The sequence below is a fragment of the Sapajus apella genome, unplaced genomic scaffold (genome assembly GCF_009761245.1).
Source record: "Sapajus apella isolate SASKATOON/1434 unplaced genomic scaffold, GSC_monkey_1.0 scaffold11, whole genome shotgun sequence".
In the NCBI taxonomy this organism is placed as follows: domain Eukaryota; kingdom Metazoa; phylum Chordata; class Mammalia; order Primates; family Cebidae; genus Sapajus; species Sapajus apella.
The window spans coordinates 7,859,992-7,879,100 of record NW_022436951.1 but is presented as its reverse complement, the minus strand read 5'-3'; positions in this window follow the sequence as shown (position 1 = coordinate 7,879,100).

Below are 19,109 nucleotides of genomic sequence, written 5' to 3'. Positions count from 1 at the left end.
GGCTACTTCCTGTTTTATCATCATCCAGAGGAGGACGTTCTCCAGCCTCTGTCAATAATTCCCGTGTTAGGAGGATATAGAGGATCAGCCACAGGGCAAAATGGGAAACTTTGCTCCCGACCTGTTGGCGTATGTGAAAGCATTTTCTTAATCAATAACCATAAAAATATTAAAAGGTTTTCCATTTTCTTGGCACCGTATTATATATTTACATATACATTTTCGGATTCATAAACCACACTATTAGTGGGTGTTTGTATCTTCCATGTTCAGGTGATGAAATTGAAGCTCAGAAAGTTTGGGTATATTGGCTGGGCATGATGGCTCACACCTGTAATCCTAACACTTGGGGAGGCCAAGGCAAGTGGATTGCTTGAGCTCAGGAGTTCAAGACTAGCCTGGGCAACATGGTGAAACCCATCTTTACAAAAAATATAAAAATTAGCGTGGTGAAGTGGCATGTGCCTGTGGTTCCAGCTACTTGGGAGGCTGAGGTGGAAAGATAATTTGAGCCCGAGGTCAAGGGTGCAGTGAGTTGTGATTGTGCCACTGCACTCCAGCCTAGGTGACAGACTGAGACCTGTCTCAATAAACAAAAAGGAAGAAAGAAAGGTTGGGTATTTTGTTCATAAGATAGCTGGTAAATGTAAGATTTCAATCTGGGTTGATCAAATTTCAAAAATACCCTTTCACTATGTAATACAAATTCTGACCTTGATGAATTTGAGTATATGTATGAGAATACCTGTAAAGTAAGGCTCCAGAACCCATTTTACTTATGGGAAAACTGAAAACTGATTTACTGAAGTTAACTTACCCAGAAAGAGGCAAAGCTAGAATTTTAATCTGGGTCTCTCTAACTCCAGAATCTGTACTCTATAGGCAGTGTAGCTTACTATCTGAAGACAGACTGCTTGGATTTTTTTTTTTTTTTTTTTTTAAGATGGGGTCTTGCTGTGTTGCTCAGGCTGGTCCAAACTCCTGTGTCCAAACAGTCTTCCTTCTTCTGCCTCCCAAGTATCTGGGATTACAGGCATCTTCTACTGCACCCAGGATCGCCTGGATTTAAAAAGTCAGGCTCCAACACTCAGCTCTCTGGCCTGGGTAAAGTGACTTAACCCCCCTCAGCCTCTATTTATTCATCAGTAAAATATTAGCACTTTCATCAAAAAGTACATTTTCTGAACGTTAATGAGATCATAGATAGTACAAGACTTATATCAGGGCCTGGAAGGTCTTAGCAGGTTTTAAATGCCCAGTGAATGTTGAGATCATAATAACAAAATAACAATAACAATAATTATCTTTCTGAAGTGCAAGAGATAATAGATCAGAATGTTAAAATAAGAAGTTTCTTTGTATCACTCTATTATTGTTTTATATTAAGAGTAATAGGTACAGAGTATATGTTACTAGAGTCAGACTTGTGATCTTAACCTGCCTTTTCCACTCACAAGTATGTGACCTTGGGCAAATCACTTAACCTCCTTGAGCCTTGTTTTCTATCATTAACATGCAGATAATAGTAAACCACATAGAGTTGTTGTGAGTTTTAAATAAAATCATGTCTATAACATGCATAGTACAGTGCCTGGTAGAGTATGTGCTCAATAGATGTTCGTAAAACACCCTTCCTTCCCCTTCACAGAATATTGCCTTTTGCTTTCAGGGCAACATTTCAGAATATTTGAAATCAGGAATAATGGTTAGCCACTATTACCATATGCTAGTTTTGCGAATTTGAATCTCTGAACATACCTAAAGTACATTTTGTGCTTTGAAGGTAATAATAATGAAACTAAAAGAACAAAGTATGTAATTTCGGAGAAAAAAACGCATGATCTTTCCTTCAAAATAAACAGAAGTTCTACTCAGCTTGTATTTAAAAAGAGACACTTCAGAATATCTGGAATGAATCTAATTCCTTGGTAGCCAGAGGTTGCTTTGCCTTCCAGTATTTACTGTGCCTTTTAGGTGATTTGGAAAGACTCATAGAAGGAGAAAAATTAGGAAATCTAATTCAGACCCTAGGTATGAGTTTCTTCAGGCACTTGAAAATGAATTTTTCTTTCTGTAAATTACAATGAGACCAAACCTACCAAGAAAGTCCATATAAGGGGAAAAGAAGAGTCTTTTGAAGGACTTTGCTGTAACAGAAGGTTTTCTTTCCCTGAAACAAGCCCATATCTCATTCCTGAAGAACTGCTGAGCAAAGCCATGGGAGTAACTGCCAAAGCCAGATGTCAAAACCCCAGACAAGGATTGCTTTCTCTTAGCAAACTTCGGCATCTCACTGGAGTAATCAGTCCCAGATGTCCTGGAACTCTGCTAGTTTTCCAATGTACTCTCCTGCTTCTTACCTCACCTCTTCCGGAAACTCCTTGACTACACTCACTGGACTTTCGTTGCTAGGAGCCTGAATTCTTGGCTTTTGAAGTCTCTGTAAAAAGCTAAAATAGAAATGGCCCCTTGAAATTAGAGTTAATTTCAAGGTTAAATGACACTTGCAAGGGCCTCAAATAAAATTTTGGTATACAGAAAGGGCCTAGAAAATCTCAGACTTGGAAGTAAACTTTCAGGTTGTTTAGCCTTTTATCTAAATCACAAATGTACTTCAATTTTGATCATTTACATATCTAGCTCACTTAAGCTCCAGAAATACTAATATGTTTAAGCTATAGTCCCTCATGTGAAAATAGACACATATGACTAGATTACAAGTTAGTCTGTAGTAAGTCTTTAATAGAAATGTAAAGAGAAGGGCAAGCAATAGATCATGAGGCTAGAAATGTGGGTAAAAACTCTGCATAGGTTGAGGGCTGGATTGCAGGGTCTTCGAAGAAAAGTAGACACAAGCAGTGGACGAGAAGCCAGAGGAGAGTATTCCAAGTTGCATGAACAGAAGCATAGTGGCATAGATACTTGATATCGCTGAGGAAAAGCAAGTGGCTTTGGGTCGTTGTTTAAGGTACCTAAGGAGGGACATGCTGGACATGAGTTTGGAAAGACAGACTGGGGCTAGAATTTTTACGTGCTGTGCTAAGGCATTTAGAATTCATTTAGTAGACAGAAGGCAACCATCAAACAGTTTTGAGCAGGATATGACATGATCAATTATTGGCTGATAGATGGTACCTAGGGAGAAGTAGGGAGAGCAGTTAGGAGGCAGATCTGATAGTCCAAGGGAGAGATGTTTAGACCCTTAATTATTTAAAGCCGTAGTAGAAAGAATGTGCAGAAGATGGATTGAGAAGTTACTTGGAGTTTGTACTGCCAGACCTTGGGACCAGTCAGATGTGAGGTTTAATAGAGGCAGGAATCAAAGGTAGGTTCGAAGTTTCTAGCTTGGGCAGCTGGGTGAATGGCAATGCTATTAAATAGTATTGGCAAGAGGAATAATCTTGGAGGATGTCTAGGGCACCTGAGGGAAGATGCTTTCCACTTGGATATGTTTGTGGTACCCACAATACATTCACTTGGCAATGACTGTAAGCTCTTAGCTGTATGGGCCAGGAGCTCAAGGAAATGATTCTGAAGCTAATGGAATGTAAGATAACCCATGGAATGCATACATGTGAAACAAGAAGGTTTAGGAAAGAACTTTGGAGAATGCTTACACTTATTTCAGAGAGAGTATAATACGGTGATTTGGTAGCAGAATAGCTGGGGCTCAAATTTGAGCTTTTCCACTTATAATGAGACTCCCTAAGGCTTACTTTCTTCATCTGTGAAAATGCACATAAATAGAGCATTTCATTTTAAGTGCTTTACTTCATGTATGGCACATAGTAAGCTTCTGTGAAATGTTAGTTATCGTAATTATCACTTTGTATTATTTACGGATCACGCAGAAAGAGGAACTGAAGAGGAGACTCTGAAAGAGTCCTTAAGAATTAGGAGAGTCAGGAAATAATACAAAGGAAATCAGAGGACAAAGTTTCAGTGAAAGAGAGGCCAGTGTCATTGTTACAAAAGACATGGCGGGGAGACACTTCAAAGAGGAAGAAATGCATGTGACCAATAAACACACACACACACACACACACACACACACACACACACACACACACAAAGATTCCAATCTCGGGCAGGATTCAAAACATGAAATACCATTTTTAACCTATCATTTTTGTGGTAATGAAAAATATAGGTAATAAAACCCAGCTCTGTCAAAGCTATGGAGTAATCAGCCCTCTCAATACTCTATTTAATATGGGACTGACTGCCTCTCCTCCCCTCCCCTCCCCTCCCCTCCCTTTCCCTCCCCTTCCCTTCCCTCCCCTCCCCTCCCCTCTCCTCCCCTCCCCTCCCCTCCTGTCCCCTCCCCTCTCCTCCACTTCCCTTCCCTCCCCTCCCTTCTTCTCTCCTCTCTTTTTTTCTTTTCTTTTGAAATGGAGTCTTTCGACTGGAGTGCAGTGGCGTGATCTCAGCTCACTGCAATCTCTGCCTCCTGGGTTCAAACAATTCTCCTGCCTCAGCTTCCTGAGTAGCTAGGATTATAGATGTGTGTCACCACACCCGGCCAATTTTATATTTTTAGTAGAGATGGGTTTTCACCATGTTGGCCAGGCTGGTCTTGAACTCCCGACCTCAGGTGATCCACCTGCCTCAGCCTCCCAAAGTGCTGGGATTACAGGTGCGAGCCACCATGCCTGACCTAGCACTGTTTCTTGATTGCACTGTTTTGGTGGACATGTTGGGAAAAGTTAATAGACTGTTTAAATTCATGTAACCTTTGACTCTGAAAGACCACTTCTAATAATCTGTCTTTTGAAATCCTTGCACAAAATATGTATTTATAAAGATATGTATATATGTATGTGTATACATATAACATACATATATATTTATGTTATATACATATATACATATATACACATATACACACACACACACACACACACACACATATATATATATATTTCTTTTAGATTTGTTTATAATATCATACAGTGGGAAAAACTCAAATGTCTACCAGTAGAAAGTACATGTTTAGAGCCATATAATGTAGTCATTCAAAGGCATGATGTAGAGTCATGGAATAATATCCCCATATCTATTGTTAGGGCTAAAAGCATGAAAAATTATCTCTAGGACATAGGATTATGGAGGACTTTCAAATTCTATGTTATATATTTTTGTGCCATTTTACTTTTATTTTTACGATAAATATTATTTGTGATGATAAGAAAGATACATTTTAAGAGTATGGTATATGTATCAAATATTAAGAGAGTGCCATGTAGTGGTAAGGAATGGACTAGTGCCAGATGGCCTGGGGTATAATCCCAGCTCTGTCTTTAGCTGTGTAATCGTGGACAAATCACTTTACTTCTCAGTTTCTTCATCCACAAAATAGGGATGATAATAATATAATATCAACTTCACAGGGTTGTTATTAACAAGTTATTGTAAGTAAAACTGCAAAGCAGTTGCCTGGCATATAGTCTGTGCTACTTAGAGATGATGATAGTGTTGAAAATGAGATGATGACTGCAGATGGGAAGAGGATAACTAATAAGAAGCCATTATAGTGGCAAATAGAAAATCATCACTGATATTAGCATGAGCTGTATTAGTAGAGAAGACCTTTGAGATTACTGTTTGTCCAGTACCTGATTAAATACCTCCCATAATCAGGAATTTACTATCTCTCAAAATGGTCCCTTCCTTCCATTACTGGATAGTTCTGATTGTTAGAAGAATGTAATAGTTAAGGCCATAGACTACATTTAAAGTTAGACATGTTAGACATATCTGTGTTTGAATCCAGCTTCTGCCACTTTCGATGTGTCTCATTTTTCTCTGACAAGGATTAGAATAGTATCTATAACATGGAAACATAATGAAGAGTAAATGAGATCATTCACTGAAAGCACTTAGCACAGTATCTGGTATACAGTAAGTGCTCAATAAATATTAGCTATTTTTTAACAATTGCACCTACTCATCAAACATTGATGTATGAAAGCATGAAGTAATCAACTTAATTTTTCTGTTAGATGTCTCTGGAACAGCTGTATACAGAAAAGTTATTTTGATACAACTTTTGATGGGTATAAAGCTGTAGAAGCCAACAGAAGGAACAGGGAGAACCATCCTTTCTCCTTACAAGAGGGGAGCAGAGGAAGGTGCCTCAATGCCTATTAACCTATTAGTGATCTACTGTTCTCTTGATCACGTGAACAAAATGGAACAGCCTCTTCTGGGCCGAGGGGCTGGAGAAGGAGAGTACGGTGGAAATGGGGATTTGGGAGGTGATTATCTCCAGACAGAAGGGAACAAGGAAAAAGAAAGTACGTGACATGCTTCAGTACATTTTGTGTCAGCCAGACCAGTCTCAGGCAAGACCTTAGTGATGAAAGGATGTTCCATAAGCTGGGTTGTTTCCAGGCTGCGGCATTCATCTTCTTATCATTTATTAGTAAACATTAGAACACTCCATCTGTGAAATTAAGGAGAAAATATCTGGCCAAACCTTGGCATAAGTGAGTGAGGAGCACAATCTGCTCTAGCAGCCAGGTATCCAAACAAGGGGCAGCAACGTTTCCAAATCAGGATTCTAGGACTAGCTGGAGGCATTAGGGGAGGTAAAGAAGTGAAAACTTGCAAGCCTTTAGTTCCCTGCTTGATGGTCTCCTTTATGGGGAACAAGGGCTGCTAAGCCACAGTGAGCCAGCTCAGTGTACTTTGTCTTTAGCAGAGCAGTGGGGAGCTCTGCAATCTCCAGCTACTCCACCATGCCCACAGAAATGGTCTGGTAGTAGGGTATAGCATGGTATAGGTCAGGCAGGGCAAATCCTTTTAATCTCATGGGCCCATTCTGTTACTGGCTTCCTGGAGTGATGCTTGGGGTTCAAAAGCAAAAGGCTGGGTTTGGTGGAGCTTGATTTATTAGTGTTGTCTCCTAGGGGTATGGGTGGGGAATAGCTGGACTTCTACCACATATTTGCTGCTCAGGTGTAGAGAAAAGAGCACTATACTCTGAGTCAAGGCACCCATGTGTGAATCCCCAAAACTATGAGACATTAAGATACTTAAATATTGAGTCTCAGTTTCTTCATCTTCATTCATTCCTTTAACAAACATTTGTTGAACACCTACTAAGTGCCAGGTGCAGTTAGCGCTGCAGGTGATAATAAGATAAATAAAACATGGTCATTAATCTTAAGGGGACAGCATTCTAGTGTAAGAGACAAACATGAAGAAATAGTGAAAACATGAAGTATAAGTTCTGGAAAAGCATTCTCACTGCAACGACAGCAGAAAGGAGAGACAGTCTAAGAATTGGAAAAGACTTCATAGAGAGGGTGACATTTGAGCTATTTCTTAAAGGACAAGTAGCAGTTCATCAAGATGGAGAAGAGAAGCCATTCCAGGAAGAAGGAACTCTACATACAAAGGCACAGAGGCATGACAGAGGGCAGTGTCTCGGAGGAATGGTAAGTACTTTACAGCTGTTGTACAGGGCATCGTGTCCTGAAGGGGGTTGCAAGGATGCTGATTCAAAGGGATGTGCATCGGTTCTCTTGGGGAGAGAGAAAGGCTCAGTGGCAGAAAGACAAAAATTAATTAAGGAAAAAAAAAAAAAACTGGGTTATACAAAGTGACAGAAATTACTTTCCTGAAGGGCTTCTCCAGACTTTTAACATACAAAACCTGCCCTTATTGACATGTTGAGAGCAAATCTGGTTTTTAAATTTTTATTTTTACATTTAATTTGTAGAGATAAGGACTCACTGTGTTGCCCAGGCTGGCCTCAAACTCCTGAGGTCAAGCAAACCTCCCACCTCAGCCTCTCAAAGTGCTGGGATTACAAGTGTGAGCCACCGTACCTGGCTGCAAATCAGTTTTTTAGAAAGCATTGTATTTTATATACCTGAAGTCTTTTTGAAATGATCAGGGATTTAAATTTTGGCAAATAAAACTTTGTACTGTCTTTAGAACCAAAGTAGAGAAACTAAGGTTTGGTTTTGTTGAAAGCAAAGGGTGTAGTGCGTGCTTGCACTGAGGGTATACATAAATACTTTTGCAGTTTGGTAAGGAATTTTGGCCACATTTTAGGACATAAAGTATTTATGAACTATGACTATCTCATCATCTATTTAATCTGATCACAGAAATATGACTTCAGTGCATCCCTATGAAATAATTTTTCTTTTTGATTCATGGTGGTTAAGAGCTGTAGTTCTAGAGACAGGCAAGCCTGAGTTCAAACCCCAGGACTACCACTTTTTAGCTATGTGTAACTCTAGTTTCCTCATCTATAAAATGGGGATGAGTATAGTACCTATCTGTGTTGCTGTGAGAATAATGAGATAATGCATAATATGTAAAGCACCTAGCAGAGTGCCTGGCCCCATAGTAATCATGTACTAAGTAACAGCTATTTTTATTTTTACTGAAAGCTGGTCTTTGAGTTTATTGCCTTTTACTGACACCATTGCTGCATGAAGCAAATGGAGATAGGGGCTGATTATTTTGTAAAGCCACTATGATTTGTAAAATCTATGAAGCTGATGTGAAAAAAACATTTTGCTGGTTAACATCTTCACAGAGATATAGACTTTATAGAATACATAGACTTTACAGATATAGAAAAGGATACATAGGTTCTGGAAACACAGGTAATATCATAGACAAGCAGTCTGAGACAATCACTTAAACTGAAAGATAATATATACACTAAGGAAATCAGTTGGCCTTTCAGATTTCAGGCAAGGGAAATCCTGCCACCTTGTGGTGTGAGAGAAGTAGGCCTGAGGCTGATTCCTACTTACTAACCCTAGCAGAGACATAGCCCTCTCACAGTTCCTTGCCCGTCTCTGAATTTGTGAGACCCCTGGGCAATTTACTTAATCTGTGCCTATTTCTTCAGCTAATTTGGAATCTCATTATCTCCTGGTTTACTGCAAAGGAAGTTAAAGTGCCGGACAGCTTTCTGTACTTTATACAGTCCAGTCATACAGAATAAACCAGTCTTTAGTGCAATTTGCATAAAAGCTCCAAGTTCATAAAATTTTGTATCTCTTACTCTACAGAACAAATATTCTTTTTAGGTAAAAAAGGGCCATGAAAACCACACTTTTTTCATACTTGAGGTAGAAATAGGCGGTAACTGAAGAACACTTAATAGAACTATGTTTCTGGAGCAGTCTTTTGGATCATAATATACCCAACTCCTGCTCAGCTCCTTCAGAAATGGGAAATCAGAGGACAGACATCTCAATGGCTAGAAACAAGCAAGAGAGATCCTTCACAGGGCTTTAGGCTCTAAGTCTCTGTGCTCGTGAGAAGAAACCACGTGAAAATCATAAAGAATATAAAAGGCCCTAAATTAGATAGGTTTTTCCACCTGGGATTTAAACAATCCAGGTAGCTCGGATACCCTTAGTTTGCCATCTGAATCAAGGGAAGCGCTCTCTGCTTTTTAGGAAGAAAACCCAAGTCCAATTTTAGAGGCCTACTAGAAGAGCCAGCATTTTGAGAGTACAGTCATGTGGTGGAATAATGGTGACACAGTTGCCCCAGGCTAAGTGCAGCCTTTAGCTCAGGTAAGGCAATGAGATCTGCTGCTAAGAGAGGCAGGGCCAGTTATGGAGGAAGAGAAGGCAAGAACCAAGAAAAATGCTCAAATGGTTTTCTCCTTTCCTCTAGGTCTTCTGTTATCAGTAAATTGAAAACCTCTACACAGGATAGCCAACAATAAAGAAAACCTTGCCGATGATAAAAATTCTGGACTACAAAATATTTCTCAACACTGATAGTGTGACAGATCTAAAACAGAACAGATTTTTATTTTATTTTATTTTTTTATTTATTAAGGACTCCAGTAAAAAGGGTCCACTTAGAAGCAGCATTCCAGGTAAAATACCCAAGAGCCATTAGAAACTAGGATCCTGATCTATGACTTGAGGGAAAGAACCCTTTTAAACACATGCTTTTGTTTAAGTTATACTTTCTTGTGTCACTGGGACTCCATTACCTTCCATTTCCCTTTTTCTAACTCTTTTTCAGCTGTGATTTGAAAAAAAAAAAAATCTGTAATACCTAAGCAGTTTATTGGTGAACACTTTAATTTGCTACAGTTGACCACTGAACAACGCAGGGATTAGGGCTGCTGATGCCTTGTGTAATCAAAAATCTTTGAACTTTGGATTCCCCCAAATCTTAACTACGAATAGCCTACTGTTGACTGGGATGCTTATTGATAAGAAAAACAGTTGATTAACACATATTTTGTATGTTACATGTATATTATATATTTTTATAATGAAGTAAACTAGAGAGTAGCAAAGGTTATTAAGAAAATGAAAAGGGGCCAGGTATGGTGGCTCATGCCTATAATCCTAGCACTTTGGGAGGCAGAGGAAGGCAGACTGCCTGAGCCCAGGAGGTCGAGGCTACAGTGAGCCAAGATCGTGCCACTGCACTCCAGCCTGGATGACAAAGTGAGACCCTGTTCAAAAAAAAAAAAAAAAAAAAATGATAAGAAAATACATTTACATTACTGTACTATATTTATTGATTCTATAAGTTTACACTGTCTGTTCACAAAATGAATCCTGTGACTGAAATGAAGTGCAACCACAGCCACAGACCTCAGTCTTTGGATACATATCAAGCAATTCAGCTTTTTCTTGTAATGTCATGACTTCTCTCTACTTCTTGGGAACACTTCCAGCATCACTAGTGGCACTTCGTATGGGTCCCATCGTATTACTGGAGGTTTATGGTACTGCACTAACCACAATGAAAAATATTTAAGAATCTCGAGAGAGTACTTCTATCTGCCACATGAAATTTACTGGAGAGTCTAACTGCTCCCGCAGAGATGATTAGCATCACACAGCGTTTTGAGAGGATATTCACAAAACCTAAGCACACTGCAGCAGCAGGAGGAGGCAGCTACAAAAGGACTGTAGTACAGTACGTGCTCCAGTCAGTTTTATGCAGCTATGATTTAACCCTGCATCTTTACGTGTGCTTACATTTCTCTGGACTGTGAATGGCACCATGTACTGTATATGTGTGTAAATTTTATGAATATTTCATTTAATAATAGATTTGTGCAATTTTGTAGTAGCAAATGATAAAATAGACTAGTATATATATATTTCATGACATACCTTTAAAAATTTTTTAAAAATATTTCTAGGCTATGCAGTTTGTGTTTTTTCAAATTGCCACTAAACACCAAAAAAAAAAAAAAAACCAAAAAAAAACCTTCTAATGAATTTATTGAAAAAAATACTTGTACAAGTAGATTTACACAGTTCAAATCCATGTTAAAGGTCAACTGTATTTGGAAGTGTTTTTAGTCACAGCCTGTTTGAGGTCATCAAAACTGCCTTGTGAGGAATAGTTTGATTCTTCTGAAACACTTGCCCTGATCTGATTTACTGAACTCATCGTAACATGTTAAAAGTCAGAAAGTCAGAAAGGACCTTCTTATTTCATAAAGAAACTAGTGTCAAGAGAGAGTAAGTGATTTGTTCAAGGTTAGCTTGGTAACTATAAAGCAGACTTCCTGGATCACAGATGATTATTCTTTCCATCCAACTCCGCTGTCTCCACCAAAAAGACTTGTTTTAGGAAAAGAATACTCACTGAGGTTGTGAGTATGAAGAAAATTGTTAGCCTCTGAATAAGTGTATGTCTAGGAAAATAACTGGCAATCTTGTATGCCTTTCTTGTGATTCAGGGACAGAGAAATCTCATTTGGGTTTGTGCTATAAATAACTTTGATTTTTCCATCTTCATTTCTTCCCAGTTGTCTAACTTGATCTAATACAGCTCAAATGGCTAGGTGTGGCAGCTCACACCTATAATCTCAGCACTTTGGGAGGCCGAGGCAGGTGGATCACCTGAGGTCAGGAGTTCCAAGACCAGCCTGGCCAACATGGTGAAACCCTGGCTGAGTGTGGTGTCGGGCACCTGCAATACCAGCTACTTGGGAGGCTGAGGCAGGAGAATCGCTTGAACCTGGGAGGTGGAGGTTGCAGTGAGCCAAGATTGTGCCATTGCACTCCAGACTAGGTGATAAGAGCAAAACTCCAACTAAAAAATAAATAAATAAATAAATAAATAATAATATAGCTCAAAGACTCCATGTCTTTGGGGATCCAAGTGTATCACTACCAACATCTATATCAACATACTCAAGTGCTTACAGAACCACATTTTGGTTCTTCATTCAGGAAGTTATTTCAGTCATTTGTTCAGCATGTAAAAATCTAAGAATCAACCAGTACTCAAGGTATAGTGAGTTGTGTTCTGCTGTGGCAGAAGCACACATATACCAACTAAACCAAAGACTTGTCCACTGATTGGTAGGCCCTCTGCTAGCAGTTACCAACTAACTCCCAGGATGCTTTAGGGTTGGCACACAGGATCAAGGTCCCACATTGCAGCCCGGGCTGAAGGCAGCTATGTATTCCATTGCCCTTCTCTGCTGTGCTTATTAACTTGGCCTGTCATTGTTCATTTTAGCCCTGTCTGGAGATGGGGCTGCTGTTCTTCCCCAGAATATTCTGAATTGATTACAGTAGCTCCAGAAGAGTTGTTTCCATTTTCACACACGTAGTTGAAAATGGCTTTTTGACAATGACTGACTTAAAAAATATATACCAGAAAGAAATGGCCATTTAGACTCCATTTTGGGTGGCACCAAAATTTATAAAATGTTACTACTTTGCAATCCTAAGATCTCCAAACTGACAAACCTATGTCAATAAACAGTAGCATAACATTGTGAAATAAAATTTTATGGTGTACCTGTTCCTGCATTTGAAATTTGTTGGAGAGAGATCCAAGATGGCCAATTACTAGCAGCTCAGGATCGTAGCTCCCAGTGAAAGCGCAGAGAACGAGAGGACGCCACACTTTCAGATGAATTTTTGTTGCTCACGGACCAGGAGATTCCCAGTGGAGGAGCCCCATGGGTTGCCAGTGTGACTCTTGTGGCTGGCGCGGCAGTTTTGCCAGTGCTGTGGTTCTCGGGGCAGAGTAAACGGGACTGGATCCCCTTTTGGTAGATGTTTGGAGCTCTGGGAAGGCAGAGTCGCCCATTCAGCTGATTGAAAAAGGCACTCAAGACGGAAGCCAGACCAGAGATTCCCAGGCAGAAAAGCACCACGAATCTTAATGCCGCTGTTTTAGCTGGTGCCGTGGGTTGCTCAGATTTCGATGCTGGGAATCAACAAATTGGACGTCCACTCAGAGACCAAATTTGAAAGTTGGTAATTACAAAGACGACAGGTGGATAAGTTTACAATGACGGGAAGAAACCAGCATAAAAAGGCTGAGAATACTCAAAATCAGAATGCCTCTTCCTCTACAGGGGATCACAGTTCCTCATCAACAAGGGAACAAGGCCTGATGGAGAATGGGTGTGTTCCAATAACAGAATTAGGCTTCAGAAGGTGGATAATAAGAAACTTCTGTGAGTTAAAAGAACATGTTCTAGCCCAATGTAAAGAAACTAACAGCCTTGAAAAAAGGTTTGACGAAATCCTAACGAGAATAGACAATTTAGAGAGGAATATAAGTGAATTAATGGAACTGAAGAATACAATACGAGAATGCCATAAAGTATGCACAGGTTTTAACACTCAAATTGATCAAGCAGAAGAAAGGATATCAGAGGTTGAAGACCAACTTAATGAAATGAAACAAGAAGACAAGAAAAAGTAAAAAGGAATGAGCAAAGTCTCCAAGAAATATGGGACGATGTGAAAAGACCTAATTTACATTTGATAGGTGCACCTGAATGTCATGAAGAGCATGAATCCAAGCTGGAAAATATTCTTCAGGATATTATTCAGGAAAACTTTCCTAACCTAGTAAGAAAGGACAATACTCAACTCCAGGTAATACAGAAAACACCACAAAGATATTCCTCAAGAAGAGCAACCCCAAGACACATAATCGTTAGATTCACCAGGGTTGAAATAAAGGAGAAAATTCTAAGGGCAGCTAGAGAGAAAGGTCAGGTTACCCATAAAGGGAAGCCTATCAGATTCACAGCAGACCTCTCAGCTGAAACCCTACAAACTAGAAGAGAGTGGGGGTTTATATTCAATATCCTCAAAGAAAAGAACTTTCAACCCAGAATCTCATATCCAGCCAAACTAAGCTTTATAAATGAAAGAAAAATCATTTTTTTTTGCGAACAAGCAAGCACTCAGAGATTTCATCACCACCAGGCTTGCTTTACAAGAGCTTCTGAAAGAAGCACTACACACAGAAACAAACAACCAGTATCAGTCATCCCAAAAACTTACCAAAAGGTAAAGAGAATCTTCATAATGAAGAATCTATATCAACTAATGGGCAAAATAGCCAGCTAGCATTAAATGACAATATTAAATATCAATATTAATCCTAAATTTAAATGGATTAAACACCCCAAAGACACAGACACGCAAACTGAATAAAAAGTCAAAACCCATCGGCACGCTGTATCCAGACCCATCTCATAAGCAAGGACACACAAAGACTCAAAACAAAAGGTTGGAGGAAGACTCACCAATCAAATGGAGAGCAAAAAAAAAAACAAAAAAAAAAAACAAAAAAAAAAACAAAACAAAACAAAACAGGAGTTGTAACTTTTGTCTAAGACAAGTCTTATAAAGAGACTTGGACTCCCGCACAATAATAGCGGGAGACTTTGACAACACATTGTTAATATTAGATGGATCAATGAGATAGAAAATTAACAGGGATATTTATGATTTAAACTCAGACATGGAACAAGTAAACTCACTGAATATTTATAGAATTCTTCACCCCAGGTCCACAGAACATATATTTTTTTCAGTATCACCTATTTTGAAAGTGACCACATAAATGGAAGTAAATCACTCTTCAGCATTTGCACAGCATTTTACAGACTTAAATGAAATATTGGTTGGCTGTTTGTTATTTTCTTCCCCTATTCCTTCCTGTCTACACTGTTAAGTACAATTATTGGCATAAAAGAGGTTTTTTTTTAGAATGCATTCCAGCCTGGGCAATAGAGCAAGACTCCTGTTCTCTCTCCCCCTTTTTCTTTCTCTTTCTTTCTTTAGGGAAAAAAAAAAACAAAAAAAAAAACAAAAACAAAAAAAAACAAGCTCAATATTAGGCCGTACCAAAAGCAAAAGACAAGAAAAAAAAAAAAAGAGAACCAATTACTATATATTAGAAAGCCAATAAGCAAGCCAAATTATATTAGGTAGCTGTATAGCTATATATTTAAGGCCAATATCTCTTTAAGAGATAATTTCATTAGTATTTATTTAAATTACTTTATATATTACAGTTAGCTGAAATAGCAATTCTGAGTTTAATAAAAAAAAGAAATTTGTTTTCAATGTTTAAAGTTTTTATTGTCAGTGTAAAGTTGCTATTGTCTGAGATTTTGATGTTAAAATGTTTTATAAAATGGTGGTGATACTGAATATATAATTTTAACATCCTTATACCTGGTAAAATAAGTTGGCACCTATATTGGTTCCCACAGTTTTCCCCAAAGGCTTTTTTTAGAGCAGTTTTAGGTTCATACAAAATTAAGGGAAAGCTACAGAGATTTCCCATTTACCCCCACACACGCCTAGCTTCTCCCTTATCAACATCTCCCACCAGAGTGGCACATTTGTGACAGCTGATAAACCCACACTGAGACACCTTTATTACCCTTACATGAGGGTTCACTCTTGATGGTATACATTCTGTGGGTTTGGACAAATTATAATGACATGTATCCACCATTATAGTATCATACCTATTAGTTTCACTGCCTTAAAAATCCTCTGTGCCCTGCCCCCAAATTTTACTATTTTGGTGAAATCCCAAAGTCTTAAGAAGTCACATTAGAAATATAAAGCTGCATTCTCACTGCAAAATTATAGAAACCATTTTCTAAATTCAATCAATCTGGACACCCCAATCCAATCAAACACCTGACATTTCTAACAGATCTAACATACACAGCTCTTACAATTCTTCTGAATTAGCTAACAAGCACTGACATTTTTGAGGTGGAAGAGGATTAGCTATTTTCCAGCAATCTGTACCAAGTTAGAAAAAAAAAAGTTCAAGCCTAGATCAAGCTGTCTCATATATGGATTTCAGTAAACATTTATTAGTATTATTTTTTATTTTTTGTTGAGACACGGTCTTGCTCTCCTGCCAGGCTGGAGTGCGGTGGCATGATCATAGCTCATTGCAGCCTTGAACTCCTGGGCTCAAGTGATCCTCCTGCCTTAGCCTCTGGAGTAGCTGGGACTGCATGCATACTCCACCACACCTGGCTAATTAAAAAAAAAATTTTTTTTTTGAGACATGGGATCTTGCTATGTTGGCCAGATTGGTCTCAAACTCCTGGGCTAAAATGGTCCTCCTGCCTCAGCTTCCCAAAGTGCTGGGACTACAGGTGGAAGCCACCATGCCTAGCTCAATAAACATTTTTTTAGCAAGCATACAAAATAGTTTATGTATCCTGTTCTATATGTTCAGTGAAGCCCTACTTGCTGATTTGGCAAATTCACCCACGACTGCATTAAAGGTCCACTTAAGGCAGGTTTGAAATAGTACTGTCCTAACCTAGTCAGCAAAAACACCAGAAATTCTTGGACAAAATGGCAGGAAGCAAGCCCATTTTGGGATTAAGCTTCAGGTACTATGCCTAAGGGTACAGGCCATGAGCTTTACTAGGTTTCTTCCTTTTAAGTATGAGGAATTACTCTGAAATAATTTAATAAGTTCACATATCCTGAATACCTCTAGTTTTGCCAATGAGAGCCACTTAGTATCTATTGTAATGATCAACAAGCTACGAATTTTCAAAAATATACTTCACACATTGACTCTGCTGATTATCACAATCTCTGGACGTAACTGAGATACAGACAGAAAAAGCACTTGAAACTGCTGCCTTTGGTCCTTCTGATTAGAACACTAGCTGTCCACTCCTGAGAAGGAAATCCTTGTTAGAGCTAATGACTGCTCCTGGGGTGCTTGTAACCTGACACTAGCAAAAAAGCAGCACCACCTACTCCAAAGAGAATGAAAGCAAATTACAAACATAATTCGGAAAAGAAAAAATACTACACACTCCAATTTCTCAGGACCCAATAGATTTTATTTCAGGTGGGGATAAGGGTCAAGCAGTGTGAAGACCGGGAAGGAGAGAAGGAAGTCTTTATGTTCTGAAAAATTCCCTACCCCAAACTGTTGAAAGTGCCACATTCTGCCCTTTTAGCAATTTTAACTAATTTTTGATAACACCACAGAAACCCTGTGGCTTCCTATTAAAATGAGTAGGTTACAAGCCTTTTTTTTTTTTTTTTTTGAGACAGAGTTTTGCTTTTGTTACCCAGGCTGGAGTGCAGTGGTGCGATCTTGGCTCACCACAACCTCTGCCTTCTGGGTTCAAATGATTCTCCTGCCTCAGCCTCTTGAGCAGCTGGGATTACAGGCATGTGCCACCATGCCAGGCTAACTTTGTATTTTTGGTAGAGACGCAGTTTCTCCATGTTGGTCAGGCCGATCTCAAACTCCCAACTTCATGTGATCCGTCTGTCTCGGCCTCCCAAAGTGCTGAGATTACAGGCGTGAGCCACTGCACCTGGCCTGTCTCTACTTTTAAAGTAAATAAATCAAAATAAATTTAAGAAAGATACACAAAACCAAAAGCATCTTTTGTGTCTATGTAAAACACCATGCAAATCTTTTTTTTTTTTTTGACACAGTCTTACTCTGCCACCCAGGCTGGAGCTTGTGATCCTCCCACCTCTCAGCCTCCTGAGTAGCTGGATCTACAGGCATATGCCACCACACCCAGCTAATTTTTTATTTTTTTGTACAGATGGGTTTTGCCATGTTGCCCAGGCTGGTCTCTGAGCTCCTGGGCTAAGAGATCCACCTGATTCGGTCTCCCAAAGTGCTGGGATTACAGACCCCCACCATCACACCTGGCTAATTTTTGTATTTTTAGTAGAGGCAGGGTTTCACCATATTGGCCAGGCCGATCTCAAACTGACTGCAGATGATCCACCCACCTCGGCCTCCCAAAGTGCTGGGATTACAGGTGTGAGCCACCACACCCGGCCTAAAATAATGGTTTTAAATGTGCAAAAATATCCATCCTTATTAAGTTGATTTATACTTGTTTTAAATTCTTTTTAGATTCAGCTTTTAAAAAAATAGATTAGGCTGGGTGGATTGCTTGAGCTCAGGAGTTCAAGAATAGCCTAGGCAACATAATGAAACCCCGTCTCTATAAAAAATACAAAAATTAGCAGGGCATGGTGGTGTGCACCTGTAGTCCCAGCTATTTGGGAAACTGAGATAAGAGAGATTGAGCCCAGGAGATTGAGGCGGCAGTGAACTGTGATCCTACAACTGGACTCCAGCCTGGGCAACAGAGCAAGACCTTATTTCCAAAAATAAAAATAAACCTTAGATCAAAATAAATTTAGAGCTAAATAAGAATTAAATAGTGACTAATAAGATGCTAACAGAAAATCTGAAATTGGAGATTCTTTCATCTAACAAAGTTACTAAATACCAATTATATTAGACACTGTTCTTTGTTCACACTAGTGAACAAAAGACAAAAAATAACTATGCTATTTCACATTTAATGGTCCTTCGAATGTTGACTGATTAGATATTAAGTATGTTTTAGGTTTGTTCTGTTCTTGGTGTTCATCTCAACAAAAAATATTTTGACAACATTTAGTAAATTCATCTGTTTCCCACTTGAATACATATATTTTATGAAATTCCAACTTTTTTTGTAGTTGCTAGGCATGCTGAGATTGAGAGATTTACTAGTTGTCAGGTGCTGACCGTGGCCACCTCCCAGCGCTGTCCATGTGCCTGGGAAGCAGTGCCTGCCATTGCACTGGAGCGGCCTCCTTGCAGCACACCGTGCAATACTCTCCAAACCAATTTGCTCTAATGCTATGTGACCTATTTTAAGGTAGGCATTCCAGTATATCCTCAAATTTTGGTGAGTGTCATTGAACAGTTCTCAACAATGAATAGTTTGGCACACTTTTATTTGGGGGGAGGTAGTGGTCACAATGACCATCAGTGGGTAAGGGTCAGAAAGGCTAAGT